This window comes from Dermacentor andersoni, chromosome 11, assembly GCF_023375885.2.
Source record: "Dermacentor andersoni chromosome 11, qqDerAnde1_hic_scaffold, whole genome shotgun sequence".
NCBI lineage: Eukaryota > Metazoa > Arthropoda > Arachnida > Ixodida > Ixodidae > Dermacentor > Dermacentor andersoni.
In genome coordinates this window covers 18202451-18229137 of record NC_092824.1, presented here as the reverse complement: position 1 = coordinate 18229137, position 26687 = coordinate 18202451, and the positions used below count along the sequence as shown (strand labels likewise).

The 26687-nt window shown below is 46.4% G+C and overlaps 1 protein-coding gene across 1 annotated transcript in view; it reads left to right on the top strand.

The window, feature by feature from the left end:
• The window catches only part of Pur-alpha (Purine-rich binding protein-alpha), a 291757-nt gene that overhangs the window by 79628 nt on the left and 185442 nt on the right, over positions 1–26687 (top strand). The window lies entirely within an intron of this gene.

Sequence of the window (26687 nt, the reverse complement as noted above, 5' to 3'; positions counted from 1 at the left end):
AAAAAAGTACAGTGTACACCACCGATGCGAAGCTGACATTTTAAAGGGCCGCGACGGAAAGTGCTTCTGTTGCGACTTCAGAACTCTTGGCCGTCGCGACCGAATGTTTCTGTTGCGACGTCAGAATCGCTGTCGTAACGTCAGAAATGTCTGTCGCAACTTCAGAAACGTTAGGAACTTCTGTCGTACAACAGAAATTGCTGTAGTTGCAGCAGGAATTCATGTGTCTTTTTCAACTGGGCAGGACCGGGAATCGGTTTGAAATTCGCAGCTAGCATATCGCAGTTTGGTCTGTGAATGTTCCGAGGTGGTCACGCAATTTCTGTAGAGCTTGATAATGGCCCCAATTTAGCACTAGGGGCTAAATTGTCAGGATGTCGAACAATAAAAAGTTCCTCCCCAGTTCTATTCAAGCATTAAACTCGTATGCATGATACCATCCAGTATGGTTGCCACAAAGCTCCAGAATAAACCAGCTTTTGTACCAAACAGGCGACCCTATATGGTGCCACTGTGTCCAGTATAAGCCAGTTTAGTTGCAAACAGGGCCCCTGTTAAGACCCATTTCTGCTTGAACTGGTCGTGCCTATACCTGCTTGCATGCCAAACGGGACCCCGCTCAGCCCTGTTCATGTGTGAACTGGTCCAGTTTATACCTGTTTGCATGCCAAACGGGACCCCGTTCAGACCTGTTCGTGTGTAAACTGGTCCAGTTTATACCTGTTTGCATGCCAAACGGGACCCCGTTCAAACCTGTTCGTGTGTAAACTGGTCCTGTTTATACCTGTTTGTTGCTAAACAGGTCCCTGTTAAAACCAGTTTAAACCTGTATAACCCAGTTTGAATTTAAATAGGATTTTCCAATAGGGATGGGAAGAAGCGTCTTCTTCCCTCGTCTGCTTGCGCTCGCAGGAAGGGTGTGTCGCGAGTAAATTTTTTCCGCTGCATTTTTTTTTTATTCTGCAGAAGATATGCAGTTCTCCGCCTTAAATTTACATCCTCGCGCTGGAGCATTGCGTGAACAGATTGCGCCAATGCGTGATTCTGGCGGTGTGCTGAAGGAACACGTGACGAGAAAGGATGCGTGACCGGAAGTTTCCCCCCAGAAATCTCGCCGCGCCTCACTTTGATCGTGATCGACTATACAGAGTTATACCAGAGTCAGCTGCACGAAAATTTCGATATGGGACGATGGCGCCAGCGACCGTATACGGAAGCTGCAAGTGTTATACGGTTCCGCAGGCAAGAGAACGACTAGTACACCGGGCACGAGCATTCGCCCAAGCCGGCTTCTTCTGACTTTGAAGAGCTTGGCGACTTTTTTTTTTTTTCGCACGTTGATCAACAAAATACTGCTTTACAAAGGCGCGCCATGATCGTGCATGCATGGTGCCGCGATGAATTGCATAGCGGTGCTGAAAGAACTGCGATCGCGTGGAAATTGCTAAAATCAGTCAATCAGTCAGTCGTCGTTTGTCGTCATCAGAGCCACCATCGTAATCGTCATTATCATTGTCAACACGGATTGGCCTATAGTTCATTCTTCTGGCTTCGAACGTATTCGGCAGTATCGCTGATTGATCATCTTTATCGAAGTGCTGCTTTATAAATGCAACAGTTCAGTGATTACGCATGTCCGCAGGTACTTATTTCTTTGCTGTGCTTAGGAAGCTATGATTGCTTGGGAATTTAGAAAGATAAACCGTTAATAAGCAACGCCACAAGAATGTCTGAAGTCACAAGCACGAATATTGAATAAGTCCACGTACTATACTGATCATTATTATGACAGCTGAGCGATCGCGTCACCAGAGTTAGCTCTCGTAATTGTTGTAGGAACGTCTAGGGATTCGCCACCACGTGAGGTCCAAGTTCTTTAGTTCATAGGTTCATCGTTAGTCGGATGCAGCGTGCGACGCAAAACGAAAGAGGATTTAAAAAAGAAAACGGAAGACGTTCTGAGTCGCAACTGTACAAGCTAGTTCAAAAGAACGCATGTACAGCGGAAACCCGTTATAAGGAAGTCGCATCCAACATGAAAGACCTCGGTAATGTTCGATCTTTATCGCTGGCTGAGTTCCTCCTGCATATTGTTAGGTACTGATTTGCATTGCATCTTGTTTTGTTTCTTGCTATTGTTTTTTTATCATTCTTTGCGATTTTTGTATCCCGTACTCCTGATTATAGCCCTTAGGGGCTGCAGTATGTAGAGATAAATAAAATATGAGGTTTCTGGCAACAAGAAAATACCTTCGATAAATCCGACATTCGTTGTAAGCATATTATTCGTTACACGCTGACACCGTCCAGAAACACGAAAGTGGCATAATTGGATTCGCTACGTTATATTCGATAGTTTGGTATATCCGTTTTTATTACACCGAGGTTCGACTGTAGGCAACCACGCCGTTCACGGCGTTGTTTACTTTGCAGCGAAACTGTACGCATGGGGGAGGTTTGAAACTTGGCAATTCGTGAATGGTCTTTGCATATTTGCTAGCCTGCCTCGACTGCGTGTTAGGTTCGTTATAAACGTCTATCCCATTGCTTAAGCTAAAAGGGGCAACAATGGGTTTCCAAGTCCACAATCCAAAGGGTGGCGCCCTCTGGACTTCAAATGCGGATCCTAAAGGCTATGCTTTTGCTGGTTGAATGCGTCGGAAGCGACTTCGGGAACCGGAAGCACACCGGATTTTCGACGCCACCTGTGAGAAGGTTAATTGGAGCAGTATTAACAGAGTGTCCGAAAATGCCGAGAAAGCTACTGTGATAAGAAGCTTTGGTAGGCCGGAAAATTCGCCGAGACGAAAGACTGGTGGCGACGCCGCCCTCAAGTTCGCGCACCATCTAGCCGTGACGTCATGGATTTCGTCGGCGTCTGCTCTGGCTTTTTATCGGTGCAGAAGGACTGCAATGTATTCCGTGAAGCGGCAGGCGGGACTTGGGAAGTTTCGAGAAATGTTACTGAGCCAAAGGGCGAATAAATAAATAAAAATAAACGGCATATTTGGCGATGTCGGATTGACGCGCCGGAGTTGGGGATTGGGCGCTAAAAAGTAATAACAGAAGTTTGGCCTTCATTTTCTATACCACTAATCAACCTCTTACCGCGACGTTACCGAATGAAATATGGAGTCTTGAAAAAGTACTTAACGAGTCTAAACAGGTATAGCGTTTCTCTTCATAGTGTCTCTCTCTTTCAACAAAGAGTCTCTTGAGTTGGACAGCCTGCTCGAGACGGCGTGACGTCGGCTAGGTGGCGGTGGGTGGAAGGACCTCGTGTCCGCGCCGGCCCAGACGGTCTCCGGGGTGAGGGGAGGTGAGAGGAGGGCGTGGCGCGCAGACGGTCGAGGGAGAGAGAGAGAGAGAGAGTCGCGATCCCAGCGTGTGGCGATCGCGGCTGGCTGCCCAGCAGGAAGGCCGCGGCGGAATTCGTCTCGACGAGAAAGGGTTTTTGAGACTGTCTGGAGGGGCTGATGGCGGGGGCATTGTACGCACCGTCTGGCGGGATTTGGGTGAAGGTTGCGCGGCCGGGTGGGTTGGGCGATGCGGCATCGGCGGCGGGCGCTCGGGGGCCACCTCCCGCGTGTGGACGCGGGGCCAAGGCCTCGCACCTCCCGAAGCCCGGATGTGCGCCACTCCTTTCCCGTTACAGGCGCCTCCGCAGAGGTTTCGTTGTGTTTGAAGTATGGACTTCTTTTTTTGCTGTCGTCAACAGAATGGGTATTGAGATACGAACGCCATTGACGATTTTCGCGAGTGTTCTTACGGCAGCCGGTGCCCTTCTTCGTTGGCACGACAGGGCGTCCGTTGCGACGCTCGCGGAATACTCTTGGCATTAGAGCGATTATCTTTCTTTGACTCCTTCGCCCGTTTCTTGTGTGTGTGCGTGTGTGTGCGTGCGTGCGTGCGTGTTCGGCGGTCGGCGATCGGTGCTCAGACTCTCACGGCTGATACCAACGTGCGTGCTCTCGCGCATTCGAGTTCCGGAACGCGTCTGTCAGCGAACGCCAACGAGGGAGTTTCAGGAATAGGGGACTCAAAGTTAGGGAGGGATTGCTGCCGAGCCGAGTCTAGCGGACTACTTTCTGTGGCAATGAAGGGAAAGCTACGGGGGCGGAGCTTGTGCACACGTGTTAACGCGCCAGGTAGGCCGCCAAAGTTTGACGGTGCTTTTGGTTGCTCGCAACAGACGCTTAATCGACGTAACTTCCGCGTGCGACCGTTTTGCCCAGACACGTGGAAGGGGAAACCAGCGGAATAAGTCAACTTCAACGCTCAGTGGGGGCTTTTTTTTTTCTTCTTATTTAGTCGTTCTAAAGAAAGGTGTTTGTATTCTCTTCATCAGCTTAAACTGTAACGCGGATGAAAATGTGGGACCTTTCTTTTTCCTTTTTTTTTTAGAGGAGCGGCCATACTTGTGCGCGCTTTGCCTTTGTAGCTTTCCCTTCATCGGTGCAGCAAGTTGTTGCTGCAATAATTTTATTGCGAAAACAATACTGCTCGCACTTTCGGCCCGTCGGTGGTCGTGGCGCCTCCTTACACAGCTGCGCGTCACGTGACCGTGTGACGTGACGCCAGACCGAGAGACGGGGCCCCAGCTCGCGGCATCGATGGTGGAGGCCATAGAGTTTCTCACTATAACACCTAGAGGGAAATCTGACGCCACCGTCTATGGGAGTTTCTTAAGGGGGCACCGTGCCGTCATGGGAATTACGGTATATATGTCTGCGAGGCTCGTGTTGGCTGGTGTTGTAAGAGGCTTCGTCTAAAACGTGGATATGGCTACACAAATAACGCGTTCTCAAATTACAATCTTCATAAAATGTTTCCATTCACGCATATTACATCTTTACTCACCTACAATGCATGACCAAGCGAAGAAAAGTAAGAACAGACGACAGACTGTTTCAAAGCCAGCGCGAACCTTGTCTGTCCTCCAACTTTAGCGGCCCGCTGATACTTTTTACGTAACATGTATTCGTACACGCAATAACAAGTACTCATGGTTAAACAAAACATGTTTTTGCGTAATAATAAAGCCAAAACAGCTTTTCACGTGCTTTTTTGGTAGAAAATGCATCACTGTGACAGACGGAACGGTGCTTGCCAAGCGCGTCTTCAAGGTGTCCTGTCTCTCCGAGAACGATGCCAATCCGAAGTCACAATATACCGGTATTCCCATGCATAACACAGCGCAGCAGCGCCAGATTTCCCTCTAGGTAATGTAGTGAGAAACTCTATGGTGGAGGCGAAGCCTTGCGCGCCGCTGCTGCGGAGCTATCGAGAGAGGGCGCTCGCTGGTGTGACGTCACGCTTGGAGGATAAATGGGGCTACAGCTCGGCTCCTCGCAGTGGTCGGCGCGCTGCCTTGCGCTATGTCGGATGATGTATAGCTATAAGTTTAACAAACGGCAACCATGTCCACACCATCAACCGAACCAAGGCGCAACCAAGGGTATTGCTTTCGCAATCTTCCAGGCTTAACCAAGCTAAGCCTTCAGCGAATTTTTTGAATGAAACCCTATTCTCGTATATCGTCACGCGCCTAATTCCGTTTCACTGCGGACGTCGTTCCTCTCATTCGCGCTTACCTGTGCACCACGTGGCATTCAGGGGTAGGGAATGGGGGGGGGGGGGGACTGCAAGCATGAATGACAAAATGCGACAATCGTGCCAAATGGACGTCGTTGTAATGAGTCATGCCTTAGCGCGTGACGACTGCGGATTAATTTCGACCACCTGGGGTGCTTTAAAGTGCACCTAAACTCGGAGTACGCGAGCGTTGCTTGCGTTTCGCGCAACGCCGTAACCACCGACTGCTGTCACCATGGCGGGTCCGTCATTATCACCAGGGTGTTATTTTTGCACTAGACGCACAGCGAGAGCGGGAAATATGTACGCAGGAAATGGGGGCGGGGATAGTGCATCCCCCAACTTTTTGATGTCCGACGTACTTAATTGCGTGCGCTTCGTAACTGTCGGCGAAACCGGCGCTGTCGTGCGCCTTCGTGAAAACCTTGGCTCGAGCTGTAGTTGCCGGTTCATACTTCAGTACACAAATTTTAACACACGCACGACACAATGTTCGTAGTTGAATTCGCATTGACGTTTTTCTTTGTATGTGTGTGTGTGTCCCGAGTGTGTTCGCAGCGATCACGTGACTGTCGGCTTGTACTTGACGCCCGTCGTCTCGCCCGGTTTCTTTTGTCCGCGTGTGGTTTGCGCGGGTGAATTCTCGAGTGCGCGTGACGGGACGGGCGTTCGGCCCAGTGGCTGTGTACCTACGCCGTCCCGCGTGCTGCGGTCACGTGTCCGCCCTCTGCTTCAAATCTCTTCGGGTGTCTTTCTGGCAGCGGCACGGCGCTCGACAGGTTCTCGTGCCAAAAGTCTTCGAGGGCACCGTGTGTTCGGTGGACGCGTATCGGCGTCGCACAATGCAGTCGTAGTGCGGCACTATTTTACCGCGCGGTTGAACTCGGCGGGCTGCGCGATCCTTTGGTTGCTGCATGGGTGTTCTCGGGGCGCTGCACGTAACTGCCGCGTAGGAGCAGCACATGGATTCTTTCTCTCGCCCTCTCTCTCTCTTATCTGGCCCGCGGTCGCGTCAGCTTGCGTAGTTGTGTGTGTGTGTGTGTGTGTGTGCGCGCGCCATGCGACGTTTCGTTTGCGCCGCACGGCGCTGGCGAAGTCGTCGTCGTGGCAGCAAGAGTTACGCATGAAAAGGGAGGAGGGCGAGGGAGGGCGTGTTAGGTTCGTCATGCTTTGGTTTCGTTATAGTTTGTCTGCTGCCGGTCTCGGTGTGTGTGTAGTGGCAGGCGAGATTGAGAGAGGGGGACCGAGGGGCGTGGGACGACGCCGTTCTTGCCTCGGCGGCAAGGCAGCCATGTGTGCGTGTGTCTCGGTGCGGATGAGTCGCTAGCTGGCTGGCTGGTTGGGGCCTCGAACCAAGTCCGGTTTGGTTATAAAGCGGCCGCTGACTCAAGGGGGGCCGACGTCCGTTGAGGTGGTGGCTTGCCTTCATCGCTTATCTCCCCTCGCCCTCTCATTTTTTCCCAGGGGGTGGGGGTCTGAAGAAGTGCAGCCGGACGCATTCGGGCGTTTCCTTTTTTTTTTCTCCCTACTAAAAGAGGTGTTGTCTTTGGCGTACGCAAAAATTTCTGGCATCCTCCAAACAGCGCTTCCTGTAGCGGCAACCGATTCCGAGAAAAAAGAAAATGCCTTAAAGCCGAATGTGATTTGGTCTGCGGTGTCGCGTATGTGTTAGTGGTGCAAAACGTGCTTCGGTGCGTGGGTTGAGAGAAGCGGCCGCCATCGCACGCAGAGCTTAAGCCTAACGAGTCGTTACGGTGCGAGCAGGTCCCGGAGGCCGAATTCGCGCAGCACTTTGTACCCGAGAAGCGGGAAGCACCAGTCGTGAAAGCGGTCACATTTCAGCGGAAGCGGCCCATCTGTTGACGAGCTCGTTTTCTTTCTTTCTTTTTGACCGACGAGGCGTCCGTAAAGTGCGCAGTGTTTCCCCACCAACGAGAACAAACGTTTCCTTGCTAAGTTTCGGTGCCGGCTACCGTGGAGGGCTCGGGATAGATTCCGAACATCTATAGGGTTTCAACGGATCGCGGGTTCTTTGTAATGCGGAGCACGAGGGTTGCGGGTTCGATTATACTGGCCGCCATGGCTGGAGCTAGCAATGCTAAAGCGCCCGTGTAACGGGCTTGGGGTGCATGTTAAAGGATCACGGGTGTTCAAAATTAATCCGGGACCGCTCATTACGACAATTTCGAGACGTTAGGACGCAAAATTAATTTTTGTTTAAAACTTCAACGATGTTTCGATATGAGTTATCGGGCTTTCAAAAGTACATTTTTAACCACCTAACTAATCAGAAAGGACTATGAGTAAGTGTTGATGATGATGATGATGTGTCTGTGGTGTTTTATGGCGCAAGGGCCAGGTTTGGCCAAACAGCGCCATGACAAGTGGTAATACTGACGATGTATTGCGAACGAGTAAGTGTAAAGTATTCCCTTCACTTTCGAACTGTGTAAAGGGATCTTTTCAGCACTTTAAAGTCTTTCAGAATATTAACCGGTCAAGTACGGCAGGTTTCATGGTATAGCCACCCAGTAAGAGGATAAATAAGCAGACGGATTGTATTAGCCGAGGGTGAGAAGCCTGACGTATAACATTTGGAAAATTTCCTCTATTTAGATCAATTTCTCCGTTTTGCGCTAACATTTCTAAAATATTCCCAGATCTATGGCCCCCTGGGTTAGCAACGCCTAGGTGCCCGCTCACCTTCGGCGGCGATGCACGATGTCGGCGATGGGCGAAATGCGCGCTTATCCCCGAGCAGCGAGGTTTCTGTTGACACGTCTAAACAACCACTTCGGCGCAAAACATGTAAGCGAGTACTGGAGTGACATTCTCGACTTGCGACTTTTTTTTTAGCTATATTACCTTAGATGTATGTCCTGGACTTGAAAAGTCACTGTCGAATCTCAGAGCCCCATAAATAGTCTAGTGTAACAGCTTTTTACGGACCACTTTTGTTGGGTTTGGCTTTCGTGGAGGCGTATTTGTCGTGACGTCATAACGCAGGACTTTGACGCAGGTGGGGTCGCATGGGATCAGGGTATCATCATCATCATCAGCCTGGTTATGCCCACTGCAGGGCAAAGGCCTCTCCCATACTTCTCCAACTACACCGGTCATGTACTAATTGTGGCCATGTTGTCCCTGCAAACTTCTTAATCTCATCCGCCCACCTAACTTTCTGCCGCCCTCTGCTACGCTTTCCTTCCCTTGGAATCCATTCCGTAACTCTTAATGACCATCGGTTATCTTCCCTCCTCATTACATGTCCTGCCCATGCCCCTTTCTTTTTCTTGATTTCAACTAAGATATCATTAACTCGCGTTTGTTCCCTCACGCAATCTGCTCTTTTCTTATCCCTTAACGTTACACCTACCATTCTCTTTCCATAGCTCGTTGCGTCGTCCTCAATTTAAATAGAACCCTTTTCGTAAGCCTCCAGATTTCTGCCCCGATAGTGAGTACTGGTAAGACACAGCTGTTATAAACTTTTCTCTTGAGGTATAATGGCAACCTGCTGTTCATGATCTGAGAATGCCTGCCAAACGCACCCAAGCCCATTCTTATTCTTCTGATTATTTCAGTCTCATGATCCGGATCCGCAGTCACTACCTGTCCTAAGTAGATGTATTCCCTTACCACTTCCAGTGCCTCACTACCTATTGTAAACTGGTATTGTAAACATTACTTTAGTTTTCTGCAGATTAATTTTTAGACCCACCCTTCGGCTTTGCCTCTCCGGGTCAGTGAGCATGCATTGCAGTTGGTCCGCTGAGTTACTAAGCAAGGCAATATCATCAGCGAATCGCAAGTTACTAAGGTATTCTCCATTAACTCTTATCCCCAATTCATCCCAATCCAGGTCTCTGAATACCTCCTGTAAACACGCTGTGAATAGCATCAGAGAGATCGTATCTCCCTGCCTGACGCCTTTCTTTATTGGGATTTGGTTGCTTTCTTCGTGGAGGACTACGGTGGCTGTGGAGCCGCTATAGATATCTTTCAGTATTTTAACATACGGCTCGTCTACACCCTGATCCCGCAATGCCTCCATGACTGCTGAGGTTTCGACTGAATCAAACGCTTTCTCGTAATCAATGAAAGCTATATATAAAGGTTGGTTATATTCCGCACATTTTTCTGTCACTAGATTGATAGTGTGAATATGGTCTATTGTTGAGTAGCCTTTACGGAATCCTGCCTGGTCCTTTGGTTGACGGAAGTCTAAGGTGTTCCTGATTCTATCTGCAATTACCTTAGTAAATACTTTGTAGGCAACGGACAGTAAACTGATCGGTCTATAATTTTTCAAGTCTTTGGCGTCCCCTTTCAGGGTATCGCTTGAGCTCATATATAATCGTTTAGTGTACTATGTATATATTGTAGAGTGGGAAGCACGCTGGCCCCGTAGGAATAACTTTTAACCAACGAGTACGGTCGACGTAAGTTTGTATTGCACAGCATAGTTCCGATGCTTCGGCTGGTGAATCAGCATTTGTCGAAGTGTCAGAAATATACTGTGCAATACCAACGTACGTCGTACTCTTTTCCTTGAACTAGAAGAAAGGGGGTTTTCCGTGAGGTTATGTATATACACACAACTGAGCAAGAAGTGACCTGACGAAACAGACTTCTTGTTTCGCCCTCTGTAACTGACCACTATATTTCGCGGGGTAGTGACGCATAGAATACCGCGTTGCAATAGCCCGCTACGTGCAGGTCCTTCTACAGCTATTACCAGCTTTTTGTGGATTTGCTTTACTCGGATTTGCGCAAGAAATGCTGCATGCGTGAGCTTGAGATACGAGCAGTTCTCATATTTCAACACTCGGAACGACATACCGTATACACCCACATTGTCCACTACGAGACAAAATGCTGTACCTTTCTTTCCTTTCTTTGTCTCTCGCAAACGTGAGTGCCAAGTACGCGTGGCCGGAAGCTTTCCCACGTCACACACACACCGCAGCCATGTGTACCGCGGAGAAAACACTTCGACGAGCGAGGTTGTTTACGAGAGATAACAATTGCACCCTGGTTATACCGGTGCCGCCGTTTACCCCTCATGGAAAACCCGCTTCTCTTCCGCCTACCGCGGTTGTGTAGTTGCAGGTTTGCAACGACGCGGCGTTTCGGATTCGGCAACCGGCGTATATACTCGCCTGTTTTTTTTAATAACGAATAGGCGTAACCTTCGGTGTTCGAAAAGACGCTAAAGAGAAACGAGTTGAGCTCGGCGAAACTTGTGGGCGAGTTCATCCGTAATATAGTTTAGAAAAGGTACTGCGCCAAAGGCATGCAGAATAGCTCGTGAGAGCATCGGCACGGACGCTCAACAGCCTGTGCAATAAACGCTCTTAGAGATCGCAGCTTTGCTTTTGTCAGCCAGGCAGGATTACTAGCGTGACGCGAAAGTCGCGGGCAGTCGTAAAGGAGTAGGATTTGGTGACAGATTTCAGACACGCAGTATATGCGGCGGAAATTTGAAGTGTGTGTCTGAAGATTTTCGTTCCTTAACAGCACGGACTGTTGAGTTTCTTACTTGCGGTTGACTGTGTCGATACCTTCTCGTGCTTGTCTTGTCTTTGGCGCGGTATCCTTTCTTAAGCATAAGGGGAGTTGTTTAATAAATTACCTTTTCTCACATATAAAAAAAAAAAAATCCACTCTTGCTGCTAGAAAAGTCGCGATTCAACGGAAGATGGATATGGCGACGCGCCCTTGATGTTGCGCCGCACCGGCCACCGTGATGGCATGGATTTAGACGGCGTCTGCTCTGTAAACATTAATATATATATATATATATATATATATATATATATATATATATATATATATATATATTATCGGTAAAGGCGGGGCTACGGTAATGACGGGAAAGACGGCTGTAGTGAAAGAGCGGAAGACTGAACATGTATACCTGGTTTTAAGGAATTTTACTGCTCCCGAACTCTCAAAATGCGAGCAAAATGCGAACTCTCAAAGCGAGGGAGGTCCGGACTCCGCAGCAGCAATATGGTACACCCGCTACCCCCGACGACACATGCATCGTGTTTGACGACTACGCCACTGCAGGTGATGTGCTCCTAACTGACGACGCCGTCGATGCCATCGAGGACGGGAAGCAGGCGAACGGCGACGAAAGCAGCAACGACGACGAGCCCTCGGGCACGAACCGAGAACTTTGCCGCCAAGGGCGAGAGCTTATTTAGCATGTCCGCAGATTAGCGTTACCGAATACCGGATTACCGGAGAAGCGTAGGGTAGCAGTAACGCTGGCAGCGACATGTGACGCAGAGTTTAACCAGATCGAGAGCAGACAAAACCAATACCGCAGTAACCTGCCGTATTCTACTTCACTGCGGCTGCCAAGCGTTCGTAGCGATTATGATGTTGACTAGTCATGCGACACGCAAAAAAAAAAAAAAAATGCTTCAAACGCATCGCAGTGTCGCAAAGCGTCACTGTATGTCGCTACCAGCTTTGGAAGAGTCGTATCAGGGGAGTATTGGCTAAAAAAAAAAAGGGGGGGGGGAATGCAGAGAAGAGATTGATACGGCCGGATCCGTTTCAGGTTAGGTAACGGTACAAGGAGACACGTTTTCAGAAAGGAAAGATTGAGGATATGTATACAAAAAAAAAAAACGCTAGAACGAAAAGCACGTGGAGCATACCTATACCTGATTAACACAAGCAGGCTAGGTGACTATTTGTCACCGCCGCGTTTCGAAGCAGACGCCAATAAATCATTATCGGGATTAGCCACGCGGTCATCGTGCCGTCTACGGCTTCGGTTGGCCCAGTAACCCATGAACTGCAAGAAGTTTAGGGACAGGCTTGAACTTTCCAATAGCGGCATTCGACGCTTTGCCGCGGTACCTCGCGTCGCTCCCGGGCTTCCCTGCGGAGGGTGCCGTGAACCCCTTATGCAGTCGCACACTTCCTTCGGTCGAAGCGGGCAGTAAACGCTTCAGTTCTTCTCAGGGGTGAGCGAATATTCGAGATTTCGAATACGAATGTAATAGTCATTACTATCCGATTCGTACTCGATCCCAGAATTCGCTGTCGCAAGTTGTCGATTATTCGCATTCGATTCGAATAATCCGAGGGGTAAGAACGGTTGTAGTAGTCTGTATAGGCCGCGTGCACCGCCTATAGAGGCGCCACTGATAGCCACCTAGCGGGCGCTTCCAACAATACGCGTGGGAGCAGTAGCAGACGACAACGCTTTGCAGCAAGGGTGACTGAAGTTCGCGGCTGCGATTTGTCCTTGGTTCGGGCGCCAGACTGCTTCTTCTGCGGTGACAGCTGTAGGGAAGACGCAGATCTCTGTGGGAGCGGGTATGAACAAGATGTTACCGGTGTTTGGGGCAACATGGTCCACATACGCGCCAGGTGCGTCCCGCAGACAAACGCCATGAAGACCATTTACATGAAGTGGAGCTCATGTAAACTAGCCGACAAATTTTGTTGACTAATGCGATGTCTCGACCGTTTTTTTTTTTCTTTAATTCTACCCTTGCCGTAATGCTGCTTCTGTACCTCAATAATAAGCACCCGTCGTTAGTGCAGACTTAGATAACAAATCCGCACGGTGCGATGTCTGCATATGCCGCGGTGTGATTTTTCTGCCGATGAATACATGTGACGCCGCCGAATAAGTGTAGTGAAAGTCGCCTGAAGTAGAATAATTGCGAATTTATTGATAGAAACGCGTACACTATAGTCAACGAAGCCACCAAACGCACGGGTTAATAAAAGCGCGTGTTAGCGCTGTACCGCCGATGAACTGCCGTTCGCGCTGCAGTTATTGCAATTTTAAATTCCCTAAGGGAACTGCTTGGAAACGTACAAAGCTATAGTCTGACTAACATTGCAGTACTTTTTTTAAATGTTACTAGAGAGAAGGGCCACATGATATATTTAAAGGCAGAGCAGCGCCAGTCAAATTAGATACAGCGCTGGCGGCAAGGCCGGGTTTAGTCATATATGCGGCGTAAGCATAATAAGAAATAATTCAGCTGAGTGCAAAATTCACTTGCAAGAAGCGACTACGTTGTGAAACAAACAAATCACTCGGCGTGTTAAGTCTGCTCAGACAGCATTAAGGTATGATGACGTGACGCCAACTACTCAGCGAAAAATGGATCAGCGAAAAATAGAACAAAAATACCATATGCAGTAACTATTAGCAATTCTCGCCCTGAGCTACCTATTTTCTAAACACATTTCCCAAAAATCCACAATATCTAAGGTGCCCTCGGGCGAAATGAATAAAGCTGTTAAAGAAGCACTTGCTTGGTGTCATTCCGATAAGACACAGCGTGATTTATACCCTTTACAAACGAGGCAGGGTGAAAACCTCGCAGCTCAAAAGAATCAAGAGTTATGCATGAAGCAACTAGCAACAGTTAAACATGGGTGAAGCCACGCATAAAATAAATGTAAAAACATGAAGTGCGCGACAGCTAGTGCGAGGATTTACCGGGCCACATAAAACTAACAATTTCAGTTCTTGCAAACTTCTGTAGCTTTAACATGCAAAACAATGCGCTCATGCAGTCGTGCTGCCTAGCTAGCCCAACGCGGTAAAGAAGCGGAAAACAATATAAGCGGCAAATGGCATTCCGAACTTTAGCGAAATGCCTTTCAACCGCATGTTGCACTGCAGACGAACTTCGTCGCTTACCCGTCTAACTACAATTGAGTAAAAAAATAATAATAAAAAAGAAAAAACACCGAAGCGACAAAGGAAAGGATGAGAACAAGAAATTTCGCGCCGAAGCTACGATCCATTGCCACCGTTGTTCCTGCTGATGAGGCTTTGCGGGGAATAATTAGAACCGTATCACCGGCACGTTTTCGCCGGTATTTGAGCCCCCCCACCCTGCAACAATTCTTCTCCGACATTCTTCGGAAGCTTTGGCCATCCCACACATGCGAAGGGTGTTGCTTATTTTGCTCTGAAAACACAAATAAGACGGAGAAGCACTATCAGCGACGCAACAAACTACGGCGTGCTACGGCGCGCGGCTCGCTCCTCTCCCATGCGTTCTGCGCAAGGCCGCCACCAGTGGCGCGGCCATCGGCGTGGACGCTGCGTTATACGCGGCGTGCACGGCGTGAGAAGTATTGGTGCAAGATGGAGCTCTTCCCAACGAATGCATATTTCGCTGCAGGGGAACTGCGCGTTTCGCACAGACGCGCCAATTTCTGAGAGAACGCACTGGGGGCACCACCTTTGTGTGATAGTTTCCGGTCATCTAATTTGCATTTGGTCAGTCTGGCAATGTCTACATTGCTGCAACACTACGCGCTGTGCTGTGGTATACTGCTGCGCTTGTCTCTTTCAACGAAGTTATACACTATGCGTGCATGTGGTCACGTGCCTTTTTTTTTTCGTTCCTTTCGTCGTCGTGCATGATCGACCAGGTACGATCACTTTTCAGTTGTCTCTCTTTTACAAGCCAGTCGGTTGATCTTACATTCAGCTGTTAACGGCATTACGTGTATCAGAGCACCTGAACGAGCCTTTCTTGCCGAGCTGACTCCGCCCAACCTTTCAGTTCGCTTGCGAATCTTCGGCGCTTAATTCGTTGTTCGAAGGTCGTGTTGCTCGATTATTCGATTCGGTTGAGAAATTTCGCTGTTCGAACACCCCTTACTTCTTTGACTAAGTATCTCTCGAACGCGTCGTTAAGTGTTTCGCTGAAAGCGCTATGGGCATGCTCGGCGAGTGGTACAACAACAAAGTCATCTGTGTAACGGAAATTTTCGAAGTGCCCAAGTGCATCGTTAGGTGAAGACGTTTAACTCTCGCTGTCATCGTCTATATACTATATTATGCTGGTGAGCGCGATGTCGCGGATTCGGTTCGACGGGGGCGAAGGCCAAGAAAGCTCGTGCACCGCGCACAGGGTACACGTTGAAGAACCCCGGGTGGTCAGAATTGATCGTGAGCACCCGTACTATAAGGCGTGCCTCCTAACCACCCGTGCAGTTTGTCGACGTTAAGCCAAAAATCAATCAATCAATCAATCAATCAATCAATCAATCAATCAATCAATCAATCAATCAATCAATCAATCAATCAATCAATCAATCAATCAATCAATCAATCAATCAATCAATCAATCAATCAGAGGTTTATTATAGTACCCTGGAACAGCTACGGAGACATTGTGCTGGTAAACGTAATACGCGAGACAAAATGTGCATATATCTAGAAGACATCAGTCGTACAAAAAACAATGCGAGACGGAGAATCAAATATGGAAACAGAAAAACGAGGAGGCGGTTGCAAAAGGGAGTTAATCGTACAACGCGATTATCTACATTTGCACAGAACGCACGAAATGAACTATGAAACGGGTAAATGCAGGCAGAATACTTATTACACGTGTTTTGGTGTCGAGACACGGGGCAGTCTTTAATGCAACAAGGCCGGGCAGGAAATGCCGAATGTTGCCTGGTATACTTTTGCGGCGCGGAAAATTGCTCATGATTAGGAAGCTTTACGCAATGTGTAATACAGTGAACAACCTTATAAAGGAACAAACGGTCCGCTTTAATACGTCTGGATTTTAGAAGTGTGAGTTGAGACACATTTGAGATGGCTGAACTATGGTCGCCAGAACGGCAAAAGCGGTGCTTGAAAATAGATATCACATCATTTTGTTCGCGTTCAATCATTTCAGAATTAGATTTGCTTGTTCCCCCCCCCCCATACTACAGAGGCATGCTCTAGTAGCGGAAGGCACACAGTAGAATACAATTTCAGAAAGGCAACACGGGAGTGGAAATCACGCGATAAACGACAAATACCAAAAGCGCGAAGGGCACGGAACGTTGCTTGGCGTGTATACTAAGCGGATGAAGAGAAGCTTAACGTTTTCTCGAAATACACACCAAGATCTTTTATTTCATTGACCCTGGGCACTGGAGCATCCCGAAGGGCGTATGGAAATTGCAAATGGCGTGTTTTCCGCATATGACTTATAATGCCATAGTTTTGGAAGCATTTAAGAGTAGCTTATTGTTTCTGCACCAGTTTGAGAGTAAAGAAATTTCTTTCTGGAGGTTACTACTACTACTACTACTACTACTACTACTACTACTACTACTACTACTACTACTAGTAGTAGTAGTAGTAGTAGTAGTAGTAACAACAACAATAATAATAATAATAATAATAATAATAATAATAATAATAATAATAATAATGTTTATTGACACACATCCAAAAGCAAAACAAAGAAACGGGCCTGTCGAAGTCCACGAGGACTTGTGCGACTAGGCCCGGCAGAGTCGGTACAGCGATGTGTTTACATATTTACATAATAGGTGCAAATGGAGCCATTTACATAATAACAAGTCTTTTTTTCAACTATCAGAAGAATGGTTGGTAGTATTACCCGCAGGCACGTACCCAGAATTTTTTTTCGGGGGGGGGGCCCATCACCTCCATCATCATCATCATCATCAGCAGCAGCAGCAGCAGCAGCAGCACCATCATCATCATCACCACCACCATCATCATCATCAGCCTGTTTTATGTCCACTGCAGGACGAAGGCCTCTCCCTGCGATCTCCAATTACCCCTGTCCTGTGCCAACCGATTCCAACTAGCGCCCGCGAATTTCCTAATTTCATCGCTCCGCCTAGTGTTTTGTCGTCCTCGATTGCGTTTCCCTTCTCTTGGTACCCATTCTGTAACCCTAATGGTCCAACGGTTATCTAACCGGCGCATTACATGACCTGCCCAGCTACATTTCTTCCTCTTGATGTCAATTAGAATATCGTCTGTACCCGTTCGCTCTCTGATCCAAACCGCTCTCTTTCTCTCTTAACGTTATGCCTAGCAATCTTCGTTCAATCGCTCTTTGCGCGGCCCTTAACTTGCTCTCAAGTCTCTGCCCCATATGTCAGCACTGGCAAAATGCACTGATTGCACACCTTACTTTCCAATAATAATGGTAAGCTTCCTGTCAGGAGCTGGCAATGTCTGCCGTATGCGATCCAACCTATTTTTATTCTTCTGTGAATTTCCTTCTCATGATCAGGGTTCCCTGTGATTAATTGACCTAGGTAAACGTACTCCTTCACAGTCTCTAGTGGCCGACTGGCGATCCTGATCTCTTGTTCCTTTGCCCGGCTGTTTATCATTATCTTCAACTTCTGCATATTAATATTCAACCCCACTCTTACACTCTCTCTGTTAAGGTCTCCAATCATTTGTTGTAACCCGTCTGCATTGTTGTTGAATAGAACAATGTCATCGGCAAACCGAAGGTTGCTGAGATATTTGCCGTCGATCTTTACTCCTAAGCCTTCCCAGTTTAATAGCTTGAATTCTTCTAAGCACGCAGTGAATAGCTTTGGAGAAATTGTGTCTCCCTGTCTGACCCCTTTCTCTATAGGTATCTCCCTGCTTTTCTTGTGTAGAATTAAGGTAGCTGTAGAACCTCTGTAGATATTCTTACGCGAAGGACGAGTCAGTAAGACGAGAAACTATTTACAGATTATATTTACAACAACGGTTGCAGCTCTTACCGGTTAGATTCACAGCGCGAGCCCAGTTCGTTCTTCCTCCTCTTTTCTGGAGTGATGGCGCCTACGCGCCTCGTTCAAACAAACAAATACCACACGCATGTAGCAATATTTTCCAAGCTTTTTACGTAAGCGTTCTGTACTCCTTGATTACGTAGTGCCTCTACGATTGCTGGTATCTCTACTGAATCAAATGCCTTTTCGTAATCTATATAAGCCACATAGAGAGGCTTATTGTACTCTGCAGATTTCGCGATAACCTGATTGATGACATGGATGTGATCCATTGTAGAGTATCCCTTCCTGAAGCCAGCCTGTTCCCTTGGTTGACTAAAGTCCCGTGTTTGGAGATTATTTTGGTAAATATTTTATATAATACTGGGAGTAAGCTAATGGTCCCATAATTTGTCAATTCTTTAACGTCTCCTTTTTTGTGGATTAGTATAATGTCTGCATTCTTCCAGTTTTCTGGGACCCTTGCAGTCGATAGACACTTCGTATAAAGAGCAGCCAGTTTTCCAAGCATTATGTCTCTTCCATCTTTGATTAAATCGACTGCTATTCCACCTTCTCCTCCCGCTCTTCATCGTTTCATGTCTTGCAGGGCCCTTCTGACCTCATCGCTAGTTATAGGAGAGTTTCTGTATCCTGTTCATTACTGTTTCTAAGTGAGGTATCGTGACTCCTCTGGGTACTGTATACAGGTCAGCTTAGAATTTTTCCGCTGCTTTTACTATACCTTCGAGATTGCTGATGATATTATCCTTCTTATCTTTTAGTGCATACATCATGGTTTGTCCTATGCCAGGTTTGTTTTTTACTGATTTCAGGCTGCGTTCATTTTTTACGGCTTCTTCAGTCTTTCTCATGTTATAGTTTCGAATATCAGTTATTTTCGCCTTGTTGATCAGTTTTGACAGTTCCGCGAATTGCATAACGCTGTGCGGCCGCCAGTCCCATACAACCGCCTAGAGCCCAGGACTCTGCGATTCTAGACGTACTGCGCTCACCGCGAAAGGTGAGCGCAGTACCCACATAAGCACAGCAGAGAAGTGGCTACGTGAGACGGCTCGACCGATAACTGTAGAAGCGCCATTCAAAACAAGTAATTGTTCTCCACTTCCGGTGGCGTTTTCTCTACTTCCTTTTTAAATAAAAAGATGTTGATCCATAACTATTCTCACAAACAACGGTTAACGTTTTTATTATTCGCTTTTGCTTGCAGTTTGGTTGTTGCCTTGGCTCTCTCCCTTAGTAGATCGCTTAATTTCTCAATTCCTCGCGATTTTTGTTTCCAGTTGCCAATTTTGCACGAAAAGTGCTATACAATTAGGGAAAAACAGACGAGGTAACCGGCGACATTCATCTTGCTTATGGGCTTAAGGGTTATTGCAGGGTTTCATGATGGACGCTCTTTCACATTATTTTATTTCCCACCTTATCTAACCCATATCACGTGTATATGGTTCCGGGCATCTGCCAGCGTCGCGGCGAGCCGTAACTCAAGGAAATAATGAAGCAAAGGGATAAGTTAAACGCAATTGGCGTTTTCTCCCGTCGCAACTCGTTCCATGAGAGTACAGACCAGCTGAGTAACAGCCGCATCCCTCTCCTGGTCCCAGGATCAGCCTAAACAAAGAAGGTTGAACTAACAAAAGCAACTGCTATGCGCACGACGGTTGAATAGATGGTGACAACTGAACGCATCTCGAGTTAATCGCGCGGGTGCGGAATCTATGAGAAAACTGTCCTTCACATTACAAGAGATGCCGATAACTACCGCCATCTAAAAGGAGTGAAAAAGGCAGCATAATGCTGACCGATGAACAGCTGCCAAGTCTCAACATTGATCTGGCGGCGCTTTAGGAATGTGTGAGGAGTGGTGGCGTGGGTGGGGAGGGGGGGGGGGGGTATGCCACTTGATTTCGGGGGGGGCCCGGGCCCCCCCCGGGCCCCCCCTTGGGTACGTGCCTGATTACCCGTTAACAGACAATGACATAGTAAATAAAGACAAACACATAAACAACTTAAATAAAGAATCAGGACTAAATTTCAACATTTCATCAATGATTTCTTCAACTGCTTTTTCGAAGTTGCCAAAAAGAATTCATCGGCCAAATCGTTAAATATTTTTGGGATGTATACACTTCTTCTCGCTTCACCATACTTTGTAGTGGAATAGGGTACCTTAAAACGTTTTTTTTTTTATTTTTTAACAATCGAGGTGCATCGTATGCCTCTTTGAATTCATCGCTCCAATTATGCCGCATAATAACAGTTCTGGTAAATAAATCCTCCAATGTGCAAAATCCTAATTCCTGAAAAATATTATTGTTGTCTAGTGTAGTACCATAAGCCGCATTTTTAAATATATTCTTTAGTAATTTATCAATCCGATTTTTCCAGCGCTCTGTACAAAAGGCGAAGATCGTTATACCATACCTCAGCACACTGTACGCTAGTGCATGTACTACCATTTTGTTGACTGGTAGAGGTACTAAACCCTTTATGTTTAAAAGTAGATATGCAACCCTCTGTAGTTTGCCGCATAAAAACGCCATGTGGTGCTGCCAAGACATGTCGCTGTTGAACGTTATACCCGGGTATTTGAATGTCTCCACATATTCTGTAGCAGTACATTTACATGAAATACAATGTTCATCATGTAGAAATATTGGCAAGTTTATTTTTTGACTTTTTAATTGACTACGAAAGCACATGATTTTGCTTTTCTTAGCATTGATATAGGCACAGTTTTCTTCAAACCATTGCATAGCCTTATGAACTGCATTCTGTAGGGCGCTAATAGCTTCCTCATATGATGCATATGACGAGTGAGTAGAACTGTGTCATCTGCATATTGATACACAGTGGCTTTTGTAATTATTGTGGGAAAGTTGTTCATAAATAAATTGAATAAGAGCGGGGACAACACGGATCCCTGTGGAACCCCAGCTGCAATATATTTCCTAGCGCCAACAATTTCTTTACTGTCCACGACCACCTGTGATCTATCATGTAAATATTTGCAAATAAGATCAAAAAGGGTCCCCTGAAATCCAAACGAAACAACTTTTCCAATAAAATATCGTGATTTACAGTTTCGAACGCTTTTGCTGAATCCAAAAACAAATCACAACTATACAGGTTCTTATCTAGAGCAGAATATAATTCATCGGTGAACTCTTTTAACAGTGTAATAGTACCTCGCTCAGCAACGAATCCAAACTGTCTTGGTGTTAGGACTGAAAATTTCTTTAAGAAGGAAGTCATACAATCAAACAGAAACTTTTCCAGTATTTGAGAGAGTATAGGCAAAACAGAGATAGGTCTATAGTTTTCAACTTCATCTTTTTTTTCTGCTTTATACAGTGGCTTAACAATGGCCGTTTTTAATGTCTCCGGAATTGATGCGGTGCTTATAAAACCATTAATCATAAAAAGCAGTACGTCTGCTAATGTATCAAAATTTTTTCTTAGTGCGGCCACAGCCAACCCATCTATACCAGGTTGTTTATTAGGTCGGAAAGTGAAGATTATTCTCCTCAGATCTTCGTTCGACAACGTGGGCAAAAAAGCAGATGCTTGAACAGTTTGTTTGAACGAGCAAGTGTGTCTCTGCGACTGCGCAGTGTTAGAAAAACGCGTGAAAAAATTATTGAAATTATTTACCACTATATCTGGCTTCTCTGAAAAAGATTCTAAGAAATTCGCAGGTGCCGCAGTACTGCCTCGGAGCGTATATATTAAAGCCCAAGTTTTTGCTGAATTTTTGTGTGCTTGATAAAAATCTAAGAAATACCGCCGTTTTGTTGATCTCAAGAGGGCAACGACCCTATTCCTCGCCATTTTATATTCCGTTTTCAAGTCTTGATTTTTCGGCGCACGCCTGCTCCTTTTCCACAACCAGTATCTGTAGGAAATAGCTCTGATTATGTCGGCCGTGAACCAGGGATAAATTTTCCTTTTTTTTTTTTTGTTATCGTGTACATACTAGAAAGCTCAAACTTTTTTAGCTGCTCACAAATTTTTTCATAAACTTTAGCATAATTAAAATCCTTAATCATTTCCGCCCAGTCAAACTGCGCAATCAAATGGCCAAATGTTTTCCTATTGAAAATCTGCACTTCTAGTTGATTACTATCATGTTTTTCTTCTGATTTGTCCTTTTCGGGCATGGGTAAAAGTGCCTTAAGGCGACATGCGACAAAATAGTGATCCGCTATCTTTTGCCTTTTGATACATGTCGTTAAAGAATAATTCGGTGCTCTTATTGCTATGTGGTCTAGACAGGATGATACTAGTCTATTTTGTAAGAGTTCTATCGTAGGTTGATTTATAGTTATTTGTAAGCCATAGGTTGATAAGATGGAGGGGTTATCCGACACAGAAGTCGAACTGGTGTTCAATATATTAATGTCTAGGTCACCCGCCAAACAAATCTGGTCTGCTGCTTTGTGGCCTTCTAAAATTTCGTCAAGTTCACGCAAGAGCCGTGTGACACTGTTATTAGGCGAACGATAAATAGTTATCAACAATCATTCTGTGTTAGCGTGACTTTTACTGTCAAACTTTTGGCGTGGTTTAAAGAAATGTCTGTTACCACAGTGTCATATCTTAACAACGCTAAACCCCCTCCTCGTCGTTTTTGTTGTGACATAAAATGGGCTTTGTAACCCTTTAATTTGTAAATGTTAGTGCAATCCTCTGGTACATTTGTTTCCACTATTATAAATGCATCTACTACATCTGCGGCTGATTCCGCTACCTCTCTAAATTCCTCCCAATATTTCCGTAGACTTCTGATATTAATACTAATTAAAGTGAAACCGTTTTCACGGCTGGTAGCAAATATATCTTTGAACTCATTGAAATTTGAGACAGAGGAAAAATTCGTTGCCATGTTGCTTATGAAATTTTAAGAATATCGGCTAGACTCTTAATTCGGATCAGGTGTGCATCTTCGTTCTTCTCCACGACAATATTTCCGCCTTTAACCCATACAAATTTGTAGTTCATTTCTTTTGCTGTAGTTGTAGCTCGCCAGAACAGACTTCGGTTCATTCTTGTCAGATTATCATTGATGAAAAGCCTCGGCAGCTGTCCGTTTTGATGCAAGCGTCTTAGCTTCCCCCGCGCATCAAACCGCGCATCCCTTGCGGTCACGGAAGAAAAAGGTACTATTACTGTTGGGTTTGTCTTTTGCTTGTTTGGTAAGCGATGCACCGCCTCGATATCAGAGCTACAGAAATCTGATAGCTCCAGTTTACTATCTATGTTCGATAAGACTCCTTTTAGGTTTTCCTCGTGTTTGACAGGTAGCCCTTCAATTTCCATGTTCACTTTTCTGCCATACTGTTCGCTTTCATTTAGATCCTGTTGCATCTGATGCAGCTGCTCCGCCTGCGTTTCCAGTTGCATTATCAGGTCAGCAATTTGTGCTTCACGCGCAGCTTCCCGTTCATTACTGGCGGAAAGCTGTGCTAACACCATGTCGTATTGTTTAGACATAAAGGAGAATGTTTCTTCTAGGTCTTTCATTGCCATGCTCAAATTTGTGAATTCTGCTTTCAGTAGGAGCAGAGAATCTACTTTTGCATGTAAAGTCAGCAAAGAGGTTAAAGTTTGCTTAATACCTGCCAGCTCTGACATTAACGTGGTTTCTGAAGTGCCTTCTTCTGGTGGAGTCGTACTCGTAGACTGTGAGCCCCCCCCCCCCCGCCCCCCTCCCCCCTCGTTGCTGTATCGCGCGACACGTTTTGCACACCCATGATTCACGTTTACTTTGACTCTTCGCTGCGAAAGTATTTTGAGCTAGACCTGAGCATTGCTGACCCGAATGATAAGGGTTCCCGCACTCCGAACAAGTGATGAAACGACCATCATCGGGTAGCAGTTTGTTACAAACAGTACAATTGTCCATAATACCACTCAACAAGATGCACTCTGCAGTCCGCAGCCAACTCCCTTAGTTAAATTCACAGGGTAAGTGCAGTACCTGTAAAATATGTATGTCAATGTCCGGTCGCTGAATCGCCGCCGACTGCAGAGCGTCCTGCGCTGCAGGCTGTTTCAAGTAGGCGTTTCTGCCAGGGCTTCCAGAGGGTGGTTTGATTTCCCAAAAGCTTTCCCAATAATAATAATAATAATAATAATAATAATAATAATAATAATAATAATAATAATAATAATAATAATATACGAAAGCTTGACCTGCCAAGTCAAACAAAGGTTTGAGGGGCAGTACCCGCAGCCTTTCTTTCTTGCGACCTGTCCTGCGGTTTCCCAACGCGAGCCACCGAGGAGCCGGCTGACGCGCGTATTGATCGGATTGCCCAATTTGGCAATCGCGAAGCTGGCATGCCTGCGCGGCGCGACCAAGGTCGACAAACTCTCGCAATTTTTAGAACGCCGATAGAAAATGAAGAGAAAGAAAGAAGAACCGATGTTTGTTGCCGAGCCGGATTGAGATCTCGAGTGGAGGGCGCATCTGACAGTTGGCTGTGTATACGTTTGTAGCCCGGCCTCGGGATTCGCTGGTCAGGTTGATTGATTGCTTGCTTGATTGATTGATTCAGTCTGTCGATAAGTGGACACATCTGCTGCGATTGACTGAATGGGTCATTGTTTGATACGAGGGAATAAACGCGAAGTTACTTCTTTGCGATGCACATGACGTCGTCTTCCTCCGCTACAGTGTTGCATAATGTGGCGTCTGAAGTACGCGCACTGATGCCATGACGCCACCATGCCCGGGGTTTGCGTGGAACGCAAATCTGGACAAATTACTGAACGCAAGAAAGCTTTGCGGCAGCGCTAGAAAAAAAAAGAAAAGGAAAGAGAGTGTCCCTGATGTATATGTGGAGCGCTGTCCCACATTCACGACCACGTACAGGCGGCAGTTTCTTGTCATCCATCTGGATGCGTTTTTTTTTTTTTTTAGTGCGATTAGCGTCCTTAGCCTATTTCGCGCACTTTCGCCGGTTACCGCTGTCTGGCCTCTGAAACGTCGCCCTATATAGTTTGCGAAACGAAGCAATTCCGCGTCCGACTGGTAAAACTTAGAAGGCGTTCTTCTGGCTGACAATGAAAATCGAAGTTCTACGCCCGAAATGCAATCGCCTCGTAACTCATTCGAGGTCAGACATGCTGAACCCCAATTCTACAGGGCCACCGTGAAACAACTAGCTGAGTTTGCGACGCCGCCTTTCGTAAGCTTCTTCGTTTCTTTTTTTTTTTCTTGCGTGGCTTCCATAGGTAGACGCTGTGCTCTATGGCGGTGCTGTGTCACGTGCGTGCATTAATGCGGTTAACATTGTTCGACTATATGCGTCCCCAACTACAGGCTGTAACTAAAGGCGTCTTGGGCAAGGCGGCGTGTCGTCTGCTACATTGCTTCATTGGTAATTGCATCGACGCCAATTAACAGTCACCCTAAGACGTGTCCTGCCGGAATTTTTTTTTTCGCCTTTAACAGATCCCACAGATCTTCCTTAGGACATGTTTGTGCTAGCCCATAGTAGTATTAGCGATTGGCGAGCCGAAAGCTGATCGTGCGCCGTGGACGTGGGAAGCACAACCCCCAGCTTCGACAGCAGCGCCGTGCCACAGAGCTACTGGCAGATAAGGCCGGGCCGGTCCACGAGACGTCCACCTCTGGGAATGGATATGTTGACTTCGCATTTACAGCCGTGATTCCCCTAAAAAAGAAAAAGAAAAGAAGGGGGGGGGCAATGCGTTTCTGATTCACTCTCATACGTTAAGCTGGCCGCGCTTAAATAACGGTTTGCGTTAGCGGACTTGGTGCATCGAAAATGATGTGTTGGCATTTTTGGTGTTAAACTTAGAGAAGGCGATAGCTTTTCAAACTTTGCAATGTTCAAACTAGCTAGCGCTTGATCGCTATAATTTTTCGTGCGTGCATCCTCAACAACATATATATATATATATATATATATATATATATATATAATATGCAGAGAATAGGAAACTGAACGTCGACTAAAAGCTAACATGTGACCGGTGGGAACCAAACCCACAACCTTCACATTTCGCGTTCTAGTACGCACAACTGCCCAAGTTAGTGGACGGATTGATGGCCCTCGCTGTACACAATTGGTACTGCATCGCACGCGTAATGTGAAGGTTGTGGGTTCGCTCCCCACCGGCGACAAGTTAGATTTTCGTTCACTTTCATTTCCCCTTCACGATTTTCTGAATTTAATTTAAACCACAGCTAATTACCCCTGCACTTGGCTTTATTGCCTGCTGGCTCTCTCTCTCTCTCCATATATATATATATATATATATTGTATGTATATGTATGTATACGCACACACACACACACACTCCTACGCTTAGCGTTTCTGCTAGAACATTAACCAATTTTTTAAAGTCGCCTGTGGCTGATAGCCCAATTCCAATCCTTCAGGGATTGCTCAAGCGGATAGACTTTATACGTACGAAAAATCTAAATGCATAGTTGCCTAATTATCAAAATCGCTAATTAAATTTGAGTTAATTACCTTGCAGCGCGCGCATTG